Below are 20532 nucleotides of genomic sequence, written 5' to 3'. Positions count from 1 at the left end.
AGCAAATGCAGACCCTTTGAAGTCATATTGCATGGTACCCATTCCATGGGTCTCAACTCTTCAGGTTTAAGGGATTCATCCTTCAGCTAAAACATGCATGTGGAACCCAGAGTATGATCCACCATGTGATCGGCAAACATGTTCAAATGTGTCTCAGTTTTCGTCCCCTGGTACTCGGGTGCAACATTCCAGACACTTTACTAACACTCTCCCCACTTGGAGAGTCAGTGCCTTTAACCTCCTGTATGGCCCAGTTTGCAATTTCTGCGGAAAATGAACAGGAATAGGGAAAAACAATGAGAGACTAGCTGGAGGTGTCTGGACGGGCAAATTTAACTCTCATTTCCCAAGAGGAAGAGGAATTAACCAAAGGCTCAGCGTGCCATGCCGGAACCACACTAGGGCCTGAAGCAATCCTGCGGTGTTGCGGCCAGCTCACAAGAAAGCGAGTTGAAAAAAGGAGCTCAGGGGCACTCTCATTCACAAACCTGCAGAGTTATAAATGCCAGCTATCGTCCAAAAATTTATTGAAGTAAGGCTGCCAAGAGCACTTGAAAGCGGGGCAGAATTGCAGGAAACCGATTTCAGGATGTAGATTAGAATGCATGTAAAACATAGGAAAAGAGGCAGAACGTCCACAATGATGCACTTGGCCAAAAAGGGCTTATGCGTTTTTTCCTGATTATATTCAGGAAAAAACGCATACACCCTTTTTGGCCAACCAAGCAAGCTTGCAAAGGAAATCTGCACTACAATGAAGTCTCACTGCCCCCGGGACAAAAGGGCCAGCTGAAAAAAGTGTAAAATCCAGAAAGGCAGGGCAGGCCATAGATAACTGGGAGCCTTGTTATGCTGATGGGCGGGATGTAAATTGCCAACAGCCACTCTGGAGAATTGTATGGTGTTTCCTGAAATATCCAAAATCAAAGCAACAGAGCCTAGGGCAATTCCACTTATGGTCCTATAGCTTAGGGAAATTAAAATCAAAAAGACACAGCCACCCCAAACTTTGGGACGGCTCTGTTTACAAGAACCTCATTTATGGTACAAGTTCAATATCACAGAAAGCGAAAAATGGATAAAGAATTTGTGGTACTTATGTACAATGCAATATCACTCAGCAGTGAAATCTATGTCATCAGGCCCGTAGCAGCATAATGAGTGGATTCAGGTATGATGATTCTAAGTGAAATAAGGCACACAGAAATAGAAACATCATAAGGTATCACTAATACACGGAATGTAACCTTGGCTACACAGGAACTGAATTACAAAACAGAACAGGGTCTCAAATGTAGAAAACCAACTTATGCTTGCTTAAGGGGAAAGGTGAGTTGGGGTGCTGCATAAAACCAGAGATTGAAATTAGCACAGATACCCTTCCATAAGCCAAATTTGTAATAGACAAGAGCTACTCCTTGCTCAACGAAGTGGACTCAACACCCCATATTAAACGCCTAAGAATATACCTGACTAGTAAGAATCTTAAAACCTCTGGATTTATAAGTCTCCGAAAGAGTCAAGCATGTGTACAGCGGCATAAACGCAGCAGTGATAGGATTGGTGAGGTTCGGTGAGCAAATGCAGACCCTTTGAAGTCATATTGCATGGTACCCATTCCATGGGTCTAAACTCTCCAGGTTTAAGGGATTCTTCCTTCAGCTAAAACATGCATGTGGAATCCAGAGTATGATCCACCGTGTGTTCGGGAAACGTGTTCAATTGTGTCTCAGTTTTCGTCCACTGGTACTCGGGTGCAACATTCCAGACGCTTTACTAATACTCTCCCAACTTGGAGAGTTAGTGCCTTTAACCTCCTGTTTGGCCCAGTTTTCAATTTCTGTGGAAAATGAACAGGAATAGGGAGAACACATGAGAGACTAGCTGGAGGTGTCTGGACGGCCAAATTTAACTCTCATTTCCCACCAGGAAGAGGAATTATCCAAAGGCTCAGCGTGCCGTGCCAGAAACACACAAGGGCCTGAAGCAATACTGCGGTGTTGTGGCCAGCTCACAAGAAAGTGAGTTGAAGAAAGGAGCTCAGGGACACTCTAATTCATAAACCTGCAGAGGTATAAATGACAGCTATCGTCCAAAAATATATTGAAGTAAGGCTGCCAAGAGGACTTGAAAGCGGGGCAGAATTGCAGGAAACCGATTTCAAGAGGTAGACTGGAATTGCACTTAAAGCACAGGAAAAGAGGCAGAACGTCCACAATGATGCACTTGGCCAAAAAGGGCGTATGCGTTTTTTCCTGAATATATTCAGGGAAAAACGCAAACGCCCTTTTTGGCCAACCAAGCAAGCTTGCAAAGGAAATCTGCACTACAATGAAGTCTCACTGCCCCCGGGACAAAAGGGCCATCTGAAAAAAGTGTAAAATCCAGAAAGGCAGGACAGGCCATGGAGAACTGGGAGCCTTGTTATGCTGATGGGCGGGATGTAAATTGCCAACAGCCAGTCTGGAGTATTGTATGGTGTTTCCTGAAACATCTAAAAAACAAGGAACAGAGCCTAGGGCACTTCCACTTATGGTCCTATAGCTTAGGGAAATTAAAATCAAAAAGACACAGCCACCCCAATGGTTGGGATGGCTCTGTTTACAAGAACCTCATTTACGGTACAAGTTCAATATCACAGAAAGCGAAAAATGGATATAGAAGTTGTGGTACTCACGTACAATGCAATATCACTCAGCAATGAAATCTATGTCATCAGGCCCGTAGCAGCATAATGAGTGGATTCAGGTACGATGATTCTAAGTGAAATAAGTCACACAGAAAAAGAAACATCATAAGATATCACTAATACACGGAATGTAAACTTGGCTACACAGGAACTGAATTACAAAACAGAACAGGGTCTCAAATTGAGAAACCCAACTTATGCTTGCTTAAGGGGAAAGGTGAGTTGGGGTGCTGCATAAAACCAGAGATTGAAATTAGCACAGATACCGTTCCATAAGCCAAATATGTATAGACAAGAGCTACTCCTTGCTTAACGAAGTGCACTCAACACCCCATATTAAACGCCTAAGAATATACCTGACTAGTAAGAATCTTAAAACCTTTGGATTTATATGTCTCTGAAAGAGGATCAAGCATGTGTACAGCAGCATAGATGCAGCAGTGATAGGATTGTTGAGGTTCGGTGAGCAAATGCAGACACTTTGAAGTCATATTTCATGGTACCCATTCCATGGGTCTCAACTCTCCAGGTTTAAGGGATTCTTCCTTCAGCTAAAACATGCATGTAGAACCCAGAGTATGATCCACCGTGTGATCGGGAAACGTGTTCAAATGTGTCTGAGTTTTCGTCCCCTGGTACTCAGGTGCAACATTCCAGACGCTTTACTAACACTCTCCCCACTTGGAGAGTCAGTGCCTTAAACCTCCTGTTTGGCTCAGTTTGCAAATTCTGCGGAAAATGAACAGGAATAGGGAGAACCAATGAGAGACTAGCTGGAGGTGTCTGCACGGGCATATTTAACTCTCATTTCCCACCAGGCAGAGGAATTAACCAAAGGCTCAGTGTGCCATGCCGGAACCACACTAGAGACTGAAGCAATCCTGCGGTGTTGCGGCCAGCTCACAAGAAAGCGAGTTGAAGAAAGGAGCTCAGGGGCACTGTCATTCACAAACCTGCAGAGTTATAAATGACAGCTATCGTCCAAAAATATATTGAAGTAAGGCTGCCAAGAGGACTTGAATGCGGGGCAGAATTGCAGGAAACCGATTTCAGGAGGTAGACTGGAATTGCATGTAAAGCATAGGAAAAGAGGCAGAACGTCCACAATGATGCACTTGGCCAAAAAGGGCGTTTGTGTTTTTTCCTGAATATATACAGGAAAAAACGCATACGCCATTTTTGGCCAACCAAGCAAGCTTGCAAAGGTAATCTGCACTACAATGTAGTCTCACTGCCCCACGGTCAAAAGGGCCATCTGAAAAAAGTGTAAAATCCAGAAAGGCAGGACAGGCCATGGAGAACTGGGAGCCTTGTTATGCTGATGGGCGGAATGTAAATTGCCAACAGCCACTCTGGAGAAGTGTATGGTGTTTCCTGAATCTTCTACAAAACAAAGCAACAGAGCCTAGGGCACTTCCATGTATGGTCCTAAAGCTTAGGGAAATTAAAATCAAAAAGACACAGCCACCCCAAAGTTTGGGACGGCTCTGTTTACAAGAACCTCGGTTACGGTACAAGTTCAATATCACAGAGAGCGAAAAATGGATAAAGAAGTTGTGGTACTTACGTAGAATGCAATATCACTCAGCAATGAAATCTATGTCATCAGGCCCGTAGCAGCATAATCAGTGGATTCAGGTACGTTGATTCTAAGTGAAATAAGTCACACAGAAAAAGAAACATCATAAGATATCACTAATACACGGAATGTAAACTTGGCTACACAGGAACTGAATTACAAAACAGAACAGGGTCTCAAATGTAGAAAACCAACTTATGCTTGCTTAAGGGGAAAGGTGAGTTGGGGTGCTGCATAAACCAGAGATTGAAATTAGCACAGATACCGTTCCATAAGCCAAATTTGTAATAGACAAGAGCTACTCGTTTCTCAACGAAGTGGACTCAACACCCCATATTAAACGCCTAAGAATATATCTGACTAGTAAGAATCTTAAAACCTATGGATTTATATGTCTCCGAAAGAGAATCAAGCATGTGTACAGCAGCATAAACGCAGCAGTGATAGGATTGGTGAGGTTCGGTGAGCAAATGCAGACCCTTTGAAGTCATATTGCATGGTACCCATTCCATGGGTCTCAACTCTTCAGGTTTAAGGGATTCATCCTTCAGCTAAAACATGCATGTGGAACCCAGAGTATGATCCACCATGTGATCGGCAAACATGTTCAAATGTGTCTCAGTTTTCGTCCCCTGGTACTCGGGTGCAACATTCCAGACACTTTACTAACACTCTCCCCACTTGGAGAGTCAGTGCCTTTAACCTCCTGTATGGCCCAGTTTGCAATTTCTGCGGAAAATGAACAGGAATAGGGAAAAACAATGAGAGACTAGCTGGAGGTGTCTGGACGGGCAAATTTAACTCTCATTTCCCAAGAGGAAGAGGAATTAACCAAAGGCTCAGCGTGCCATGCCGGAACCACACTAGGGCCTGAAGCAATCCTGCGGTGTTGCGGCCAGCTCACAAGAAAGCGAGTTGAAAAAAGGAGCTCAGGGGCACTCTCATTCACAAACGTGCAGAGTTATAAATGACAGCTATCGTCCAAAAATATATTGAAGTAAGGCTGCCAAGAGCACTTGAAAGCGGGGCAGAATTGCAGGAAACCGATTTCAGGAGGTAGATTAGAATGCATGTAAAACATAGGAAAAGAGGCAGAAGGTCCACAATGATGCACTTGGCCAAAAAGGGCTTATGCGTTTTTTCCTGAATATATTCAGGAAAAAACGCATACGCCCTTTTTGGCCAACCAAGCAAGCTTGCAAAGGAAATCTGCACTACAATGAAGTCTCACTGCCCCTGGGACAAAAGGGCCAGCTGAAAAAAGTGTAAAATCCAGAAAGGCAGGGCAGGCCATAGATAACTGGGAGCCTTGTTATGCTGATGGGCGGGATGTAAATTGCCAACAGCCACTCTGGAGAACTGTATGGTGTTTCCTGAAACATCCAAAAAACAAAGCAACAGAGCCTAGGGCAATTCCACTTATGGTCCTATAGCTTAGGGAAATTAAAATCAGAAAGACACAGCCACCCCAAACTTTGGGATGGCTCTGTTTACAAGAACCTCCTTTATGGTACAAGTTCAATATCACAGAAAGCGAAAAATGGATAAAGAATTTGTGGTACTTATGTACAATGCAATATCACTCAGCAATGAAATCTATGTCATCAGGCCCGTAGCAGCATAATGAGTGGATTCAGGTATGATGATTCTAAGTGAAATAAGGCACACAGAAATAGAAACATCATAAGATATCACTAATACACGGAATGTAAACTTGGCTACACAGGAACTGAATTACAAAACAGAACAGGGTCTCAAATGTAGAAAACCAACTTATGCTTGCTTAAGGGAAAGGTGAGTTGGGGTGCTGCATAAAACCAGAGATTGAAATTAGCACAGATACCATTCCATAAGCCAAATATGAAATAGACAAGAGCTACTCCTTGCTCAACGAAGTGGACTCAACACCCCATATTAAACGCCTAAATATATACCTGACTAGTAATCATCTAAAAACCTATGGATTTATATGTCTCCGAAAGAGAATCAATCGTGTGTACAGCGACATAAACACAGCAGTGATAGGATTGGTGAGGTTCGGTGAGCAAATGCAGACCCTTTGAAGTCATATTGCATGGTACCCATTCCATGGGTCTCAACTCTCCAGGTTTAAGGGATTCTTCCTTCAGCTAAAACATGCATGTGGAACCCAGAGTATGATCCACCGTGTGTTCGGGAAACGTGTTCAATTGTGTCTCAGTTTTCGTCCAATGGTACTCGGGTGCAACATTCCAGACGCTTTACTAACACTCTCCCCACTTGGAGAGTCAGTGCCTTTAACCACCTGTTTGGCCCAGTTTGCAATTTCTGCGGAAAATGAACAGGAAAAGGAGAACCAATGAGAGACTAGGTGGAGGTGTCTGGACGGGCAAATTTAACTCTCTTTTCCCACCAGGAATTGGAATTAACCAAAGGCTCAGCATGCCGTGCCGGAACCGTACTAGTGTCTGAAGCAATCCTGCGGTGTTGCGGCCAGCTCACAAGAAAGCAAGTTGAAGAAAGGAGCTCAGGGGCACTGTCATTCATAAACCTGCAGAGTTATAAATGACAGCTATCATACAAAAATATATTGAAGTAAGGCTGCCAAGAGGACTTGAATGCGGGGCAGAATTGCAGATAACCGATTTCAGGAGGTAGACTGGAATTGCATGTAAAGCATAGGAAAAGAGGCAGAACGTCCACAATGATGCACTTGGCCAAAAGGGCATATGCGTTTTTTCATGAATATATTCAGGAAAAAATGCATACGCCCTTTTTGGCCAACCAAGCAAGCTTGCAAAGGAAATCTGCACTAAAATGAAGTCTCACTGCCCCTGGGACAAAAGGGCCAGCTGAAAAAAGTGTAAAATCAGGAAAGGCAGGACAGGCCATAGATAACTGGGAGCCTTGTTATGCTGATGGGCGTGATGTAAATTGCCAACAGCCACTCTGGAGTAGTGTATGGTGTTTCCTGAAACATCTAAAAAACAAAGCAACAGAGCCTAGGGCACTTCCACTTATGGTCCTATAGCTTAGGGAAATTAAAATCAAAAAGACACAGCCACCCCAAAATTTGGGATGGCTCTGTTTACAAGAACCTCCTTTATGGTACAAGTTCAATATCACAGAAGCAAAAAATGGATAAAGAATTTGTGGTACTTACGTACAATGCAATATCACTCAGCAATGAAATCTATGTCATGAGGCCCATAGCAGCATAATGAGTGGATTCAGGTATGATGATTCTAAGTGAAATAAGGCACACAGAAAAAGAAACATCATAAGATATCACTAATACACGGAATGTAAACTTGGCTACACAGGAACTGAATTACAAAACAGAACAGGGTCTCAAATGTAGAAACCCAACTTATGCTTGCTTAAGGGGAAAGGTGAGTTGGGGTGCTGCATAAAACCAGAGATTGAAATTAGCACAGATACCGTTCCATAAGCCAAATATGTAATAGACAAGAGCTACTCCTTGCTTAACGAAGTGCACTCAACACCCCATATTAAACGCCTAAGAATATACCTGCTAGTAAGAATCTTAAAACCTTTGGATTTATATGTCTTTGAAAGAGGATCAAGCATGTGTACAGCAGCATAGATGCAGCAGTGATAGGATTGTTGAGGTTCGGTGAGCAAATGCAGACCCTTTGAAGTCATATTTCATGGTACCCATTCCATGGGTCTCAACTCTCCAGGTTTAAGGGATTCTTCCTTCAGCTAAAACATGCATGTAGAACCCAGAGTATGATGCACCGTGTGATCGGGAAACGTGTTCCAATGTGTCTGAGGTTTCGTCCCCTGGTACTCAGGTGCAACATTCCAGACGCTTTACTAACACTCTCCCCACTTGGAGAGTCAGTGCCTTAAACCTCCTGTTTGGCTCAGTTTGCAAATTCTGCGGAAAATGAACAGGAATAGGGAGAACCAATGAGAGACTAGCTGGAGGTGTCTGGGCGGGCAAATTTAACTCTCATTTCCCACCAGGAAGAGGAATTAACCAAAGGCTCAGTGTGCCATGCGGGAACCACACTAGGTCCTGAAGCAATCCTGCGGTGTTGCGGCCAGCTCACAAGAAAGCGAGTTGAAGAAAGGAGCTCAGGGGCACTGTCATTCACAAACCTGCAGAGTTAAAAATGACAGCTCTCATCCAAAAATATATTGAAGTAAGGCTGCCAAGAGGAGTTGAAAGCGGGGAAGAATTGCAGGAAACCGATTTCAGGAGGTAGACTGGAATTGCATGTAAAGCATAGGAAAAGAGGCAGAACGTCCACAATGATGCACTTGGCCAAAAAGGGCGTATGCGTTTTTTCCTGAATATATTCAGGAAAAAACGCATACACACTTTTTGGCCAACCAAGTAAGCTTGCAAAGGAAATCTGCACTACATTGAAGTCTCACTGCCCCCCAGTCAAAAGGGTCATCTGAAAAATGTGTAACATCCAGAAAGGCAGGACAGGCCATGGAGAACTGGGAGCCTGGTTATGCTGATGGGCGGGATGTAAATTGCCAACAGCCACTCTGGAGAAATGTATGGTGTTTCCTGAAACATCTACAAAACAAAGCAACAGAGCCTATGCCACTTCCACTTATGGTCCTATAGCTTATGGAAATTAAAATCAAAAAGACACAGCCACCCCAAAGTTTGGGACGGCTCTGTTTACAAGAACCTCGTTTACGGTACAAGTTCTATATCACAGAAAGCAAAAAATAGATAAAGAAGTTGGGCTACTTACGTACAATGCAATATCACTCAGCAATGAAATCTATGTCATCAGGCCCGTAGCAGCATAATGAGTGGATTCAGGTACGATGATTCTAAGTGAAATAAGTAACACAGAAAAAGAAACATCATAAGATATCACTAATACACGGAATGTAAACTTGGCTACACAGGAACTGAATTACAAAACAGAACAGGGTCTCAAATGTAGAAAACCAACTTATGCTTGCTTAAGGGGAAAGGTGAGTTGGGGTGCTGCATAAAACCAGAGATTGAAATTAGCACAGATACCGTTCCATAAGCCAAATTTGTAATAGACAAGAGCTACTCGTTTCTCAACGAAGTGGACTCAACACCCCATATTAAACGCCTAAGAATATATCTGACTAGTAAGAATCTTAAAACCTATGGATTTATATGTCTCCGAAAGAGAATCAAGCATGTGTACAGCAGCATAAACGCAGCAGTGATAGGATTGGTGAGGTTCGGTGAGCAAATGCAGACCCTTTGAAGTCATATTGCATGGTACCCATTCCATGGGTCTCAACTCTTCAGGTTTAAGGGATTCATCCTTCAGCTAAAACATGCATGTGGAACCCAGAGTATGATCCACCATGTGATCGGCAAACATGTTCAAATGTGTCTCAGTTTTCGTCCCCTGGTACTCGGGTGCAACATTCCAGACACTTTACTAACACTCTCCCCACTTGGAGAGTCAGTGCCTTTAACCTCCTGTATGGCCCAGTTTGCAATTTCTGCGGAAAATGAACAGGAATAGGGAAAAACAATGAGAGACTAGCTGGAGGTGTCTGGACGGGCAAATTTAACTCTCATTTCCCAAGAGGAAGAGGAATTAACCAAAGGCTCAGCGTGCCATGCCGGAACCACACTAGGGCCTGAAGCAATCCTGCGGTGTTGCGGCCAGCTCACAAGAAAGCGAGTTGAAAAAAGGAGCTCAGGGGCACTCTCATTCACAAACGTGCAGAGTTATAAATGACAGCTATCGTCCAAAAATATATTGAAGTAAGGCTGCCAAGAGCACTTGAAAGCGGGGCAGAATTGCAGGAAACCGATTTCAGGAGGTAGATTAGAATGCATGTAAAACATAGGAAAAGAGGCAGAAGGTCCACAATGATGCACTTGGCCAAAAAGGGCTTATGCGTTTTTTCCTGAATATATTCAGGAAAAAACGCATACGCCCTTTTTGGCCAACCAAGCAAGCTTGCAAAGGAAATCTGCACTACAATGAAGTCTCACTGCCCCTGGGACAAAAGGGCCAGCTGAAAAAAGTGTAAAATCCAGAAAGGCAGGGCAGGCCATAGATAACTGGGAGCCTTGTTATGCTGATGGGCGGGATGTAAATTGCCAACAGCCACTCTGGAGAACTGTATGGTGTTTCCTGAAACATCCAAAAAACAAAGCAACAGAGCCTAGGGCAATTCCACTTATGGTCCTATAGCTTAGGGAAATTAAAATCAGAAAGACACAGCCACCCCAAACTTTGGGATGGCTCTGTTTACAAGAACCTCCTTTATGGTACAAGTTCAATATCACAGAAAGCGAAAAATGGATAAAGAATTTGTGGTACTTATGTACAATGCAATATCACTCAGCAATGAAATCTATGTCATCAGGCCCGTAGCAGCATAATGAGTGGATTCAGGTATGATGATTCTAAGTGAAATAAGGCACACAGAAATAGAAACATCATAAGATATCACTAATACACGGAATGTAAACTTGGCTACACAGGAACTGAATTACAAAACAGAACAGGGTCTCAAATGTAGAAAACCAACTTATGCTTGCTTAAGGGAAAGGTGAGTTGGGGTGCTGCATAAAACCAGAGATTGAAATTAGCACAGATACCATTCCATAAGCCAAATATGTAATAGACAAGAGCTACTCCTTGCTCAACGAAGTGGACTCAACACCCCATATTAAACGCCTAAATATATACCTGACTAGTAATCATCTAAAAACCTATGGATTTATATGTCTCCGAAAGAGAATCAATCGTGTGTACAGCGACATAAACACAGCAGTGATAGGATTGGTGAGGTTCGGTGAGCAAATGCAGACCCTTTGAAGTCATATTGCATGGTACCCATTCCATGGGTCTCAACTCTCCAGGTTTAAGGGATTCTTCCTTCAGCTAAAACATGCATGTGGAACCCAGAGTATGATCCACCGTGTGTTCGGGAAACGTGTTCAATTGTGTCTCAGTTTTCGTCCAATGGTACTCGGGTGCAACATTCCAGACGCTTTACTAACACTCTCCCCACTTGGAGAGTCAGTGCCTTTAACCACCTGTTTGGCCCAGTTTGCAATTTCTGCGGAAAATGAACAGGAAAAGGAGAACCAATGAGAGACTAGGTGGAGGTGTCTGGACGGGCAAATTTAACTCTCATTTCCCACCAGGAATTGGAATTAACCAAAGGCTCAGCATGCCGTGCCGGAACCGTACTAGTGTCTGAAGCAATCCTGCGGTGTTGCGGCCAGCTCACAAGAAAGCAAGTTGAAGAAAGGAGCTCAGGGGCACTGTCATTCATAAACCTGCAGAGTTATAAATGACAGCTATCATACAAAAATATATTGAAGTAAGGCTGCCAAGAGGACTTGAATGCGGGGCAGAATTGCAGATAACCGATTTCAGGAGGTAGACTGGAATTGCATGTAAAGCATAGGAAAAGAGGCAGAACGTCCACAATGATGCACTTGGCCAAAAGGGCATATGCGTTTTTTCATGAATATATTCAGGAAAAAATGCATACGCCCTTTTTGGCCAACCAAGCAAGCTTGCAAAGGAAATCTGCACTAAAATGAAGTCTCACTGCCCCTGGGACAAAAGGGCCAGCTGAAAAAAGTGTAAAATCAGGAAAGGCAGGACAGGCCATAGATAACTGGGAGCCTTGTTATGCTGATGGGCGTGATGTAAATTGCCAACAGCCACTCTGGAGTAGTGTATGGTGTTTCCTGAAACATCTAAAAAACAAAGCAACAGAGCCTAGGGCACTTCCACTTATGGTCCTATAGCTTAGGGAAATTAAAATCAAAAAGACACAGCCACCCCAAAATTTGGGATGGCTCTGTTTACAAGAACCTCCTTTATGGTACAAGTTCAATATCACAGAAGCAAAAAATGGATAAAGAATTTGTGGTACTTACGTACAATGCAATATCACTCAGCAATGAAATCTATGTCATGAGGCCCATAGCAGCATAATGAGTGGATTCAGGTATGATGATTCTAAGTGAAATAAGGCACACAGAAAAAGAAACATCATAAGATATCACTAATACACGGAATGTAAACTTGGCTACACAGGAACTGAATTACAAAACAGAACAGGGTCTCAAATGTAGAAAACCAACTTATGCTTGCTTAAGGGGAAAGGTGAGTTGGGGTGCTGCATAAAACCAGAGATTGAAATTAGCACAGATACCGTTCCATAAGCCAAATATGTAATAGACAAGAGCTACTCCTTGCTTAACGAAGTGCACTCAACACCCCATATTAAACGCCTAAGAATATACCTGCTAGTAAGAATCTTAAAACCTTTGGATTTATATGTCTCTGAAAGAGGATCAAGCATGTGTACAGCAGCATAGATGCAGCAGTGATAGGATTGTTGAGGTTCGGTGAGCAAATGCAGACCCTTTGAAGTCATATTTCATGGTACCCATTCCATGGGTCTCAACTCTCCAGGTTTAAGGGATTCTTCCTTCAGCTAAAACATGCATGTAGAACCCAGAGTATGATGCACCGTGTGATCGGGAAACGTGTTCCAATGTGTCTGAGGTTTCGTCCCCTGGTACTCAGGTGCAACATTCCAGACGCTTTACTAACACTCTCCCCACTTGGAGAGTCAGTGCCTTAAACCTCCTGTTTGGCTCAGTTTGCAAATTCTGCGGAAAATGAACAGGAATAGGGAGAACCAATGAGAGACTAGCTGGAGGTGTCTGGGCGGGCAAATTTAACTCTCATTTCCCACCAGGAAGAGGAATTAACCAAAGGCTCAGTGTGCCATGCGGGAACCACACTAGGTCCTGAAGCAATCCTGCGGTGTTGCGGCCAGCTCACAAGAAAGCGAGTTGAAGAAAGGAGCTCAGGGGCACTGTCATTCACAAACCTGCAGAGTTAAAAATGACAGCTCTCATCCAAAAATATATTGAAGTAAGGCTGCCAAGAGGAGTTGAAAGCGGGGAAGAATTGCAGGAAACCGATTTCAGGAGGTAGACTGGAATTGCATGTAAAGCATAGGAAAAGAGGCAGAACGTCCACAATGATGCACTTGGCCAAAAAGGGCGTATGCGTTTTTTCCTGAATATATTCAGGAAAAAACGCATACACACTTTTTGGCCAACCAAGCAAGCTTGCAAAGGAAATCTGCACTACATTGAAGTCTCACTGCCCCCCAGTCAAAAGGGTCATCTGAAAAATGTGTAACATCCAGAAAGGCAGGACAGGCCATGGAGAACTGGGAGCCTGGTTATGCTGATGGACGGGATGTAAATTGCCAAAAGCCACTCTGGAGAAATGTATGGTGTTTCCTGAAACATCTACAAAACAAAGCAACAGAGCCTATGCCACTTCCACTTATGGTCCTATAGCTTATGGAAATTAAAATCAAAAAGACACAGCCACCCCAAAGTTTGGGACGGCTCTGTTTACAAGAACCTCGTTTATGGTACAAGTTCTATATCACAGAAAGCAAAAAATAGATAAAGAAGTTGGGCTACTTACGTACAATGCAATATCACTCAGCAATGAAATCTATGTCATCAGGCCCGTAGCAGCATAATGAGTGGATTCAGGTACGATGATTCTAAGTGAAATAAGTCACACAGAAAAAGAAACATCATAAGATATCACTACTACACCCAATGTAAACTTGGCTACTCAGGAGCTGTATTACAAAACAGAACAGGGTCTCAAATGTAGAAAACCAACTTATGCTTGCTTAAGGGGAAAGGTGAGTTGGGGTACTGCATAAAACCAGAGATTGAACTTGGCCCAGATACCGTTCCATAAGCCAAATATGTAATAGACAAGAGCTACTCCTTGCTTAAAGAAGTGGACTTAACACCACATATTAAACGCCTAAGAATATACCTGACTAGTAAAAATCTTAAAACCTATGGATTTATATGTCTGCGAAAGAGAATCAAGCGTGTGTACAGCGGCATAAACGCAGCAGTGATAGGATTGGTGAGGTTCGGTGAGCAAATGCAGACCTTTTGAAGTCATATTGCATGGTACCCATTCCATGGGTCTCAACTCTCCAGGTTTAAGGGATTCTTCCTTCAGCTAAAACATGCATGTGGAACCCAGAGTATGATCCACCGTGTCATCGGGAAACGTGTTCAAATGTGTCTCAGTTTTCGTCCCCTGGTACTCGGGTGCAACATTCCAGACGCTTTACTAACACTCTCCCCACTTGGAGAGTCAGTGCCTTTAACCTCCTGTTTGGCCCAGTTTGCAATTTCTGCGGAAAATGAACAGGAATAGGGAGAACCAATGAGAGACTAGCTGGAGGTGTCTGGACGGGCAAATTTAACTCACATTTCCCACCAGGAAGAGGAATTAACCAAAGGCTCAGCTTGCCATGCCGGAACCACACTAGGGTCTGAAGCAATCCTGCGGTGTTGCGGCCAGCTCACAAGAAAGCGAGTTGAAGAAAGGAGCTCAGGGGCACTGTAATTCACAGACCTGCAGAGTTATAAATGACAGCTATCGTCCAAAAATATATTGAAGTAAGGCTGCCAAGAGGACTTGAAAGCGGGGCAGAATTGCAGGAAACCGATTTCAGGAGGAAGACTGGAATTGCATGTAAAGCATAGGAAAAGAGGCAGAACGTCCACAATGATGCACTTGCCCAAAAAGGGCGTATGCGTTTTTTCCTGAATATATTCAGGAAAAAATGCATACGCAATTTTTGTCCAACCAAGCAAGCTTGCAAATGAAATCTTCACTACAATGAAGTCTCACTGCCCCCCAGTCAAAAGGGACATCTGAAAAATGTTTAAAATCTAGAAGGGCAGGACAGGCCATGGAGAACTGGGAGCCTTGTTATGCTGATGGGCGGGATGTAATTTGCCAACAGCCACTCTGGAAAAGTGTATGGTGTTTCCTGAAACAACCAAAAAGCAAAGCAACAGAGCCTAGGGCACTTCCACTTATGGTCCTATAGCTTAGGGAAATTAAAATCAAAAAGACACAGCCACCCCAAAGTTTGGGCCGGCTCTGTTTACAAGAACCTCGTTTAAGGTACAAGTTCAATATCGCAGAAAGCGAAAAATGGATAAAGAAGTTGTGGTACTTACGTACAGTGAAATATCACTCAGCAACGAAATCTGTGTCATCAGGCCCGTAGCAGCATCATGAGTGGATTCAGCTACGATGATTCTAAGTGAAAAAAGTCACACAGAAAAAGAAATATCATAAGATATCACTAATATACGAAATGGAAACTTGGCTACACAGGAACTGAATTACAAAACAGAACAGGGTCTCAAATGTAGAAAACCAACTTATGCTTGCTTAAGGGGAAAGGTGAGTTGGGGTGCTGCATAAAACCAGAGATTGAAATTAGCACAGATACCGTTCCATAAGCCAAATATGTAATAGACAAGAGCTACTCCTTGCTCAACGAAGTGGACTCAACAGCCCATATTAAACGCCTAATAATATACCTGACTAGTAAGAATCTTAAAACCTATGGATTTATATGTGTCCAAAAGAGAATCAAGCTTCTGTACAGCGGCATAAACACAGCAGTGATAGGATTGGTGAGGTTCGGTGAGCAAATGCAGACCCTTTGAAGACATATTGCATGGTACCCATTCCATGGGTCTCAACTCTCCAGGTTTAAGGGATTCTTCCTTCAGCTAAAACATGCATGTGGAACCCAGAATATGATCCACCATGTGATCGGGAAACGTGTTCAAATGTGTCTCAGTTTTCTTACCCTGGTACTCGGGTGCAACATTCCAGACGCTTTACTAACACTCTCCCCACTTGGAGAGTCAGTGCCTTTAACCTCCTCTTTTGCTCAGTTTGCAATTTCTGCGTAAGATGAAAAGGAATAGGAGAACCAATGAGAGACTAGCTGGAGGTTTCTGGACGGCCAAATTTAACTCTCATTTCCCACCAGGAAGAGGAATTAACCAAAGGCTCAGCGTGCCGTGCCGGAACCACACTAGGCCCTGAAGCAATCCTGCGGTGTTGCGGCCAGCTCACAAGAAAGCGAGTTGAAGAAAGGAGCTCAGGGGCACTGTCATTCACAAACCTGCAGAGTTATAAATGACAGCTATCGTCCAAAAATATATTGAAGTAAGGCTGCCAAGAGGACTTGAATGCGGGGCAGAATTGCAGGAAACCGATTTCAGGAGGTAGACTGGAATTGCATGTAAAGCATAGGAAAAGAGGCAGAACGTCCACAATGATGCACTTGGCCAAAAAGGGCGTTTGTGTTTTTTCCTGAATATATACAGGAAAAAACGCATACGCCATTTTTGGCCAACCAAGCAAGCTTGCAAAGGTAATCTGCACTACAATGTAGTCTCACTGCCCCACGGTCAAAAGGGCCATCTGAAAAAAGTGTAAAATCCAGAAAGGCAGGACAGGCCATGGAGAACTGGGAGCCTTGTTATGCTGATGGGCGGGATGTAAATTGCCAACAGCCACTCGGGAGAAGTGTATGGTGTTTCCTGAAACATCTAAGAAACAAAGCAACAGAGCCTAGGGCACTTCCACTTATGGTACAATAGCTTAGGGAAATTAAATTCAAAAAGACACAGCCACCCGAAATTTTGGGACGGCTCTGTTTAAAAGGACCTCATTTATGGTAAAAGTTCAATATCGTAGAAAGCGAAAAATGGATAAAGAAGTTGTGGTACTTACGTACAATGCAATATCACTCAGCAATGAAATCCATGTCATCAGGCCCGTAGCAGCATAATGAGTGGATTCAGGTACGATGATTCTAAGTGAAATAAGTCACACAGAAAAAGAAACATCATAAGATATCACTAATACACGGAATGTAAACTTGGCTACACAGGAACTGAATTACAAAACAGAACAGGGTCTCAAATGTAGAAAACCAACTTATGCTTGCTTAAGGGGAAAGGTGAGTTGGGGTGCTGCATAAAACCAGAGATGGAAATTAGCACAGATACACTTCCATAAGCCAAATGTGTAATAGACAAGAGCTACTCCTTGCTCAACGTAGTGGACTCAACTCCGCATATTAAATGCCTAAGAATATACCTGACTAGTAAGAATCTTAAAACCTATGGATTTATATGTCTCCAAAAGAGAATCAAGCATGTGTACAGTGGCATAAATGCAGCAGTGATAGGATTGGTGAGGTTCGGTGAGCAAATGCAGACCCTTTGAAGTCATATTGCATGGTACCCATTCCATGGGTCTCAACTCTCCAGGTTTAAGGGATTCTTCCTTCAGCTAAAACATGCATGTAGAACCCAGAGTATGATGCAACGTGTGATCGGGAAACGTGTTCCAATGTGTCTGAGGTTTCGTCCCCTGGTACTCAGGTGCAACATTCCAGACGCTTTACTAACACTCTCCCCACTTGGAGAGTCAGTGCCTTAAACCTCCTGTTTGGCTCAGTTTGCAAATTCTGCGGAAAATGAACAGGAATAGGGAGAACCAATGAGAGACTAGCTGGAGGTGTCTGGGCGGGCAAATTTAACTCTCATTTCCCACCAGGAAGAGGAATTAACCAAAGGCTCAGTGTGCCATGCGGGAACCACACTAGGTCCTGAAGCAATCCTGCGGTGTTGCGGCCAGCTCACAAGAAAGCGAGTTGAAGAAAGGAGCTCAGGGGCACTGTCATTCACAAACCTGCAGAGTTAAAAATGACAGCTCTCATCCAAAAATATATTGAAGTAAGGCTGCCAAGAGGAGTTGAAAGCGGGGAAGAATTGCAGGAAACCGATTTCAGGAGGTAGACTGGAATTGCATGTAAAGCATAGGAAAAGAGGCAGAACGTCCACAATGATGCACTTGGCCAAAAAGGGCGTATGCGTTTTTTCCTGAATATATTCAGGAAAAAACGCATACACACTTTTTGGCCAACCAAGCAAGCTTGCAAAGGAAATCTGCACTACATTGAAGTCTCACTGCCCCCCAGTCAAAAGGGTCATCTGAAAAATGTGTAACATCCAGAAAGGCAGGACAGGCCATGGAGAACTGGGAGCCTGGTTATGCTGATGGACGGGATGTAAATTGCCAAAAGCCACTCTGGAGAAATGTATGGTGTTTCCTGAAACATCTACAAAACAAAGCAACAGAGCCTATGCCACTTCCACTTATGGTCCTATAGCTTATGGAAATTAAAATCAAAAAGACACAGCCACCCCAAAGTTTGGGACGGCTCTGTTTACAAGAACCTCGTTTACGGTACAAGTTCTATATCACAGAAAGCAAAAAATAGATAAAGAAGTTGGGCTACTTACGTACAATGCAATATCACTCAGCAATGAAATCTATGTCATCAGGCCCGTAGCAGCATAATGAGTGGATTCAGGTACGATGATTCTAAGTGAAATAAGTCACACAGAAAAAGAAACATCATAAGATATCACTACTACACCCAATGTAAACTTGGCTACTCAGGAGCTGTATTACAAAACAGAACAGGGTCTCAAATGTAGAAAACCAACTTATGCTTGCTTAAGGGGAAAGGTGAGTTGGGGTACTGCATAAAACCAGAGATTGAACTTGGCCCAGATACCGTTCCATAAGCCAAATATGTAATAGACAAGAGCTACTCCTTGCTTAAAGAAGTGGACTTAACACCACATATTAAACGCCTAAGAATATACCTGACTAGTAAAAATCTTAAAACCTATGGATTTATATGTCTGCGAAAGAGAATCAAGCGTGTGTACAGCGGCATAAACGCAGCAGTGATAGGATTGGTGAGGTTCGGTGAGCAAATGCAGACCTTTTGAAGTCATATTGCATGGTACCCATTCCATGGGTCTCAACTCTCCAGGTTTAAGGGATTCTTCCTTCAGCTAAAACATGCATGTGGAACCCAGAGTATGATCCACCGTGTCATCGGGAAACGTGTTCAAATGTGTCTCAGTTTTCGTCCCCTGGTACTCGGGTGCAACATTCCAGACGCTTTACTAACACTCTCCCCACTTGGAGAGTCAGTGCCTTTAACCTCCTGTTTGGCCCAGTTTGCAATTTCTGCGGAAAATGAACAGGAATAGGGAGAACCAATGAGAGACTAGCTGGAGGTGTCTGGACGGGCAAATTTAACTCACATTTCCCACCAGGAAGAGGAATTAACCAAAGGCTCAGCTTGCCATGCCGGAACCACACTAGGGTCTGAAGCAATCCTGCGGTGTTGCGGCCAGCTCACAAGAAAGCGAGTTGAAGAAAGGAGCTCAGGGGCACTGTAATTCACAGACCTGCAGAGTTATAAATGACAGCTATCGTCCAAAAATATATTGAAGTAAGGCTGCCAAGAGGACTTGAAAGCGGGGCAGAATTGCAGGAAACCGATTTCAGGAGGAAGACTGGAATTGCATGTAAAGCATAGGAAAAGAGGCAGAACGTCCACAATGATGCACTTGCCCAAAAAGGGCGTATGCGTTTTTTCCTGAATATATTCAGGAAAAAATGCATACGCAATTTTTGGCCAACCAAGCAAGCTTGCAAATGAAATCTTCACTACAATGAAGTCTCACTGCCCCCCAGTCAAAAGGGACATCTGAAAAATGTTTAAAATCTAGAAGGGCAGGACAGGCCATGGAGAACTGGGAGCCTTGTTATGCTGATGGGCGGGATGTAATTTGCCAACAGCCACTCTGGAAAAGTGTATGGTGTTTCCTGAAACAACCAAAAAGCAAAGCAACAGAGCCTAGGGCACTTCCACTTATGGTCCTATAGCTTAGGGAAATTAAAATCAAAAAGACACAGCCACCCCAAAGTTTGGGCCGGCTCTGTTTACAAGAACCTCGTTTAAGGTACAAGTTCAATATCGCAGAAAGCGAAAAATGGATAAAGAAGTTGTGGTACTTACGTACAGTGAAATATCACTCAGCAACGAAATCTGTGTCATCAGGCCCGTAGCAGCATCATGAGTGGATTCAGCTACGATGATTCTAAGTGAAAAAAGTCACACAGAAAAAGAAATATCATAAGATATCACTAATATACGAAATGGAAACTTGGCTACACAGGAACTGAATTACAAAACAGAACAGGGTCTCAAATGTAGAAAACCAACTTATGCTTGCTTAAGGGGAAAGGTGAGTTGGGGTGCTGCATAAAACCAGAGATTGAAATTAGCACAGATACCGTTCCATAAGCCAAATATGTAATAGACAAGAGCTACTCCTTGCTCAACGAAGTGGACTCAACAGCCCATATTAAACGCCTAATAATATACCTGACTAGTAAGAATCTTAAAACCTATGGATTTATATGTGTCCAAAAGAGAATCAAGCTTCTGTACAGCGGCATAAACACAGCAGTGATAGGATTGGTGAGGTTCGGTGAGCAAATGCAGA

This window comes from Lagenorhynchus albirostris, chromosome 4 (genome assembly GCF_949774975.1).
Source record: "Lagenorhynchus albirostris chromosome 4, mLagAlb1.1, whole genome shotgun sequence".
Classification (NCBI taxonomy): Eukaryota; Metazoa; Chordata; class Mammalia; order Artiodactyla; family Delphinidae; genus Lagenorhynchus; species Lagenorhynchus albirostris.
This window is presented reverse-complemented; position numbering follows the sequence as displayed.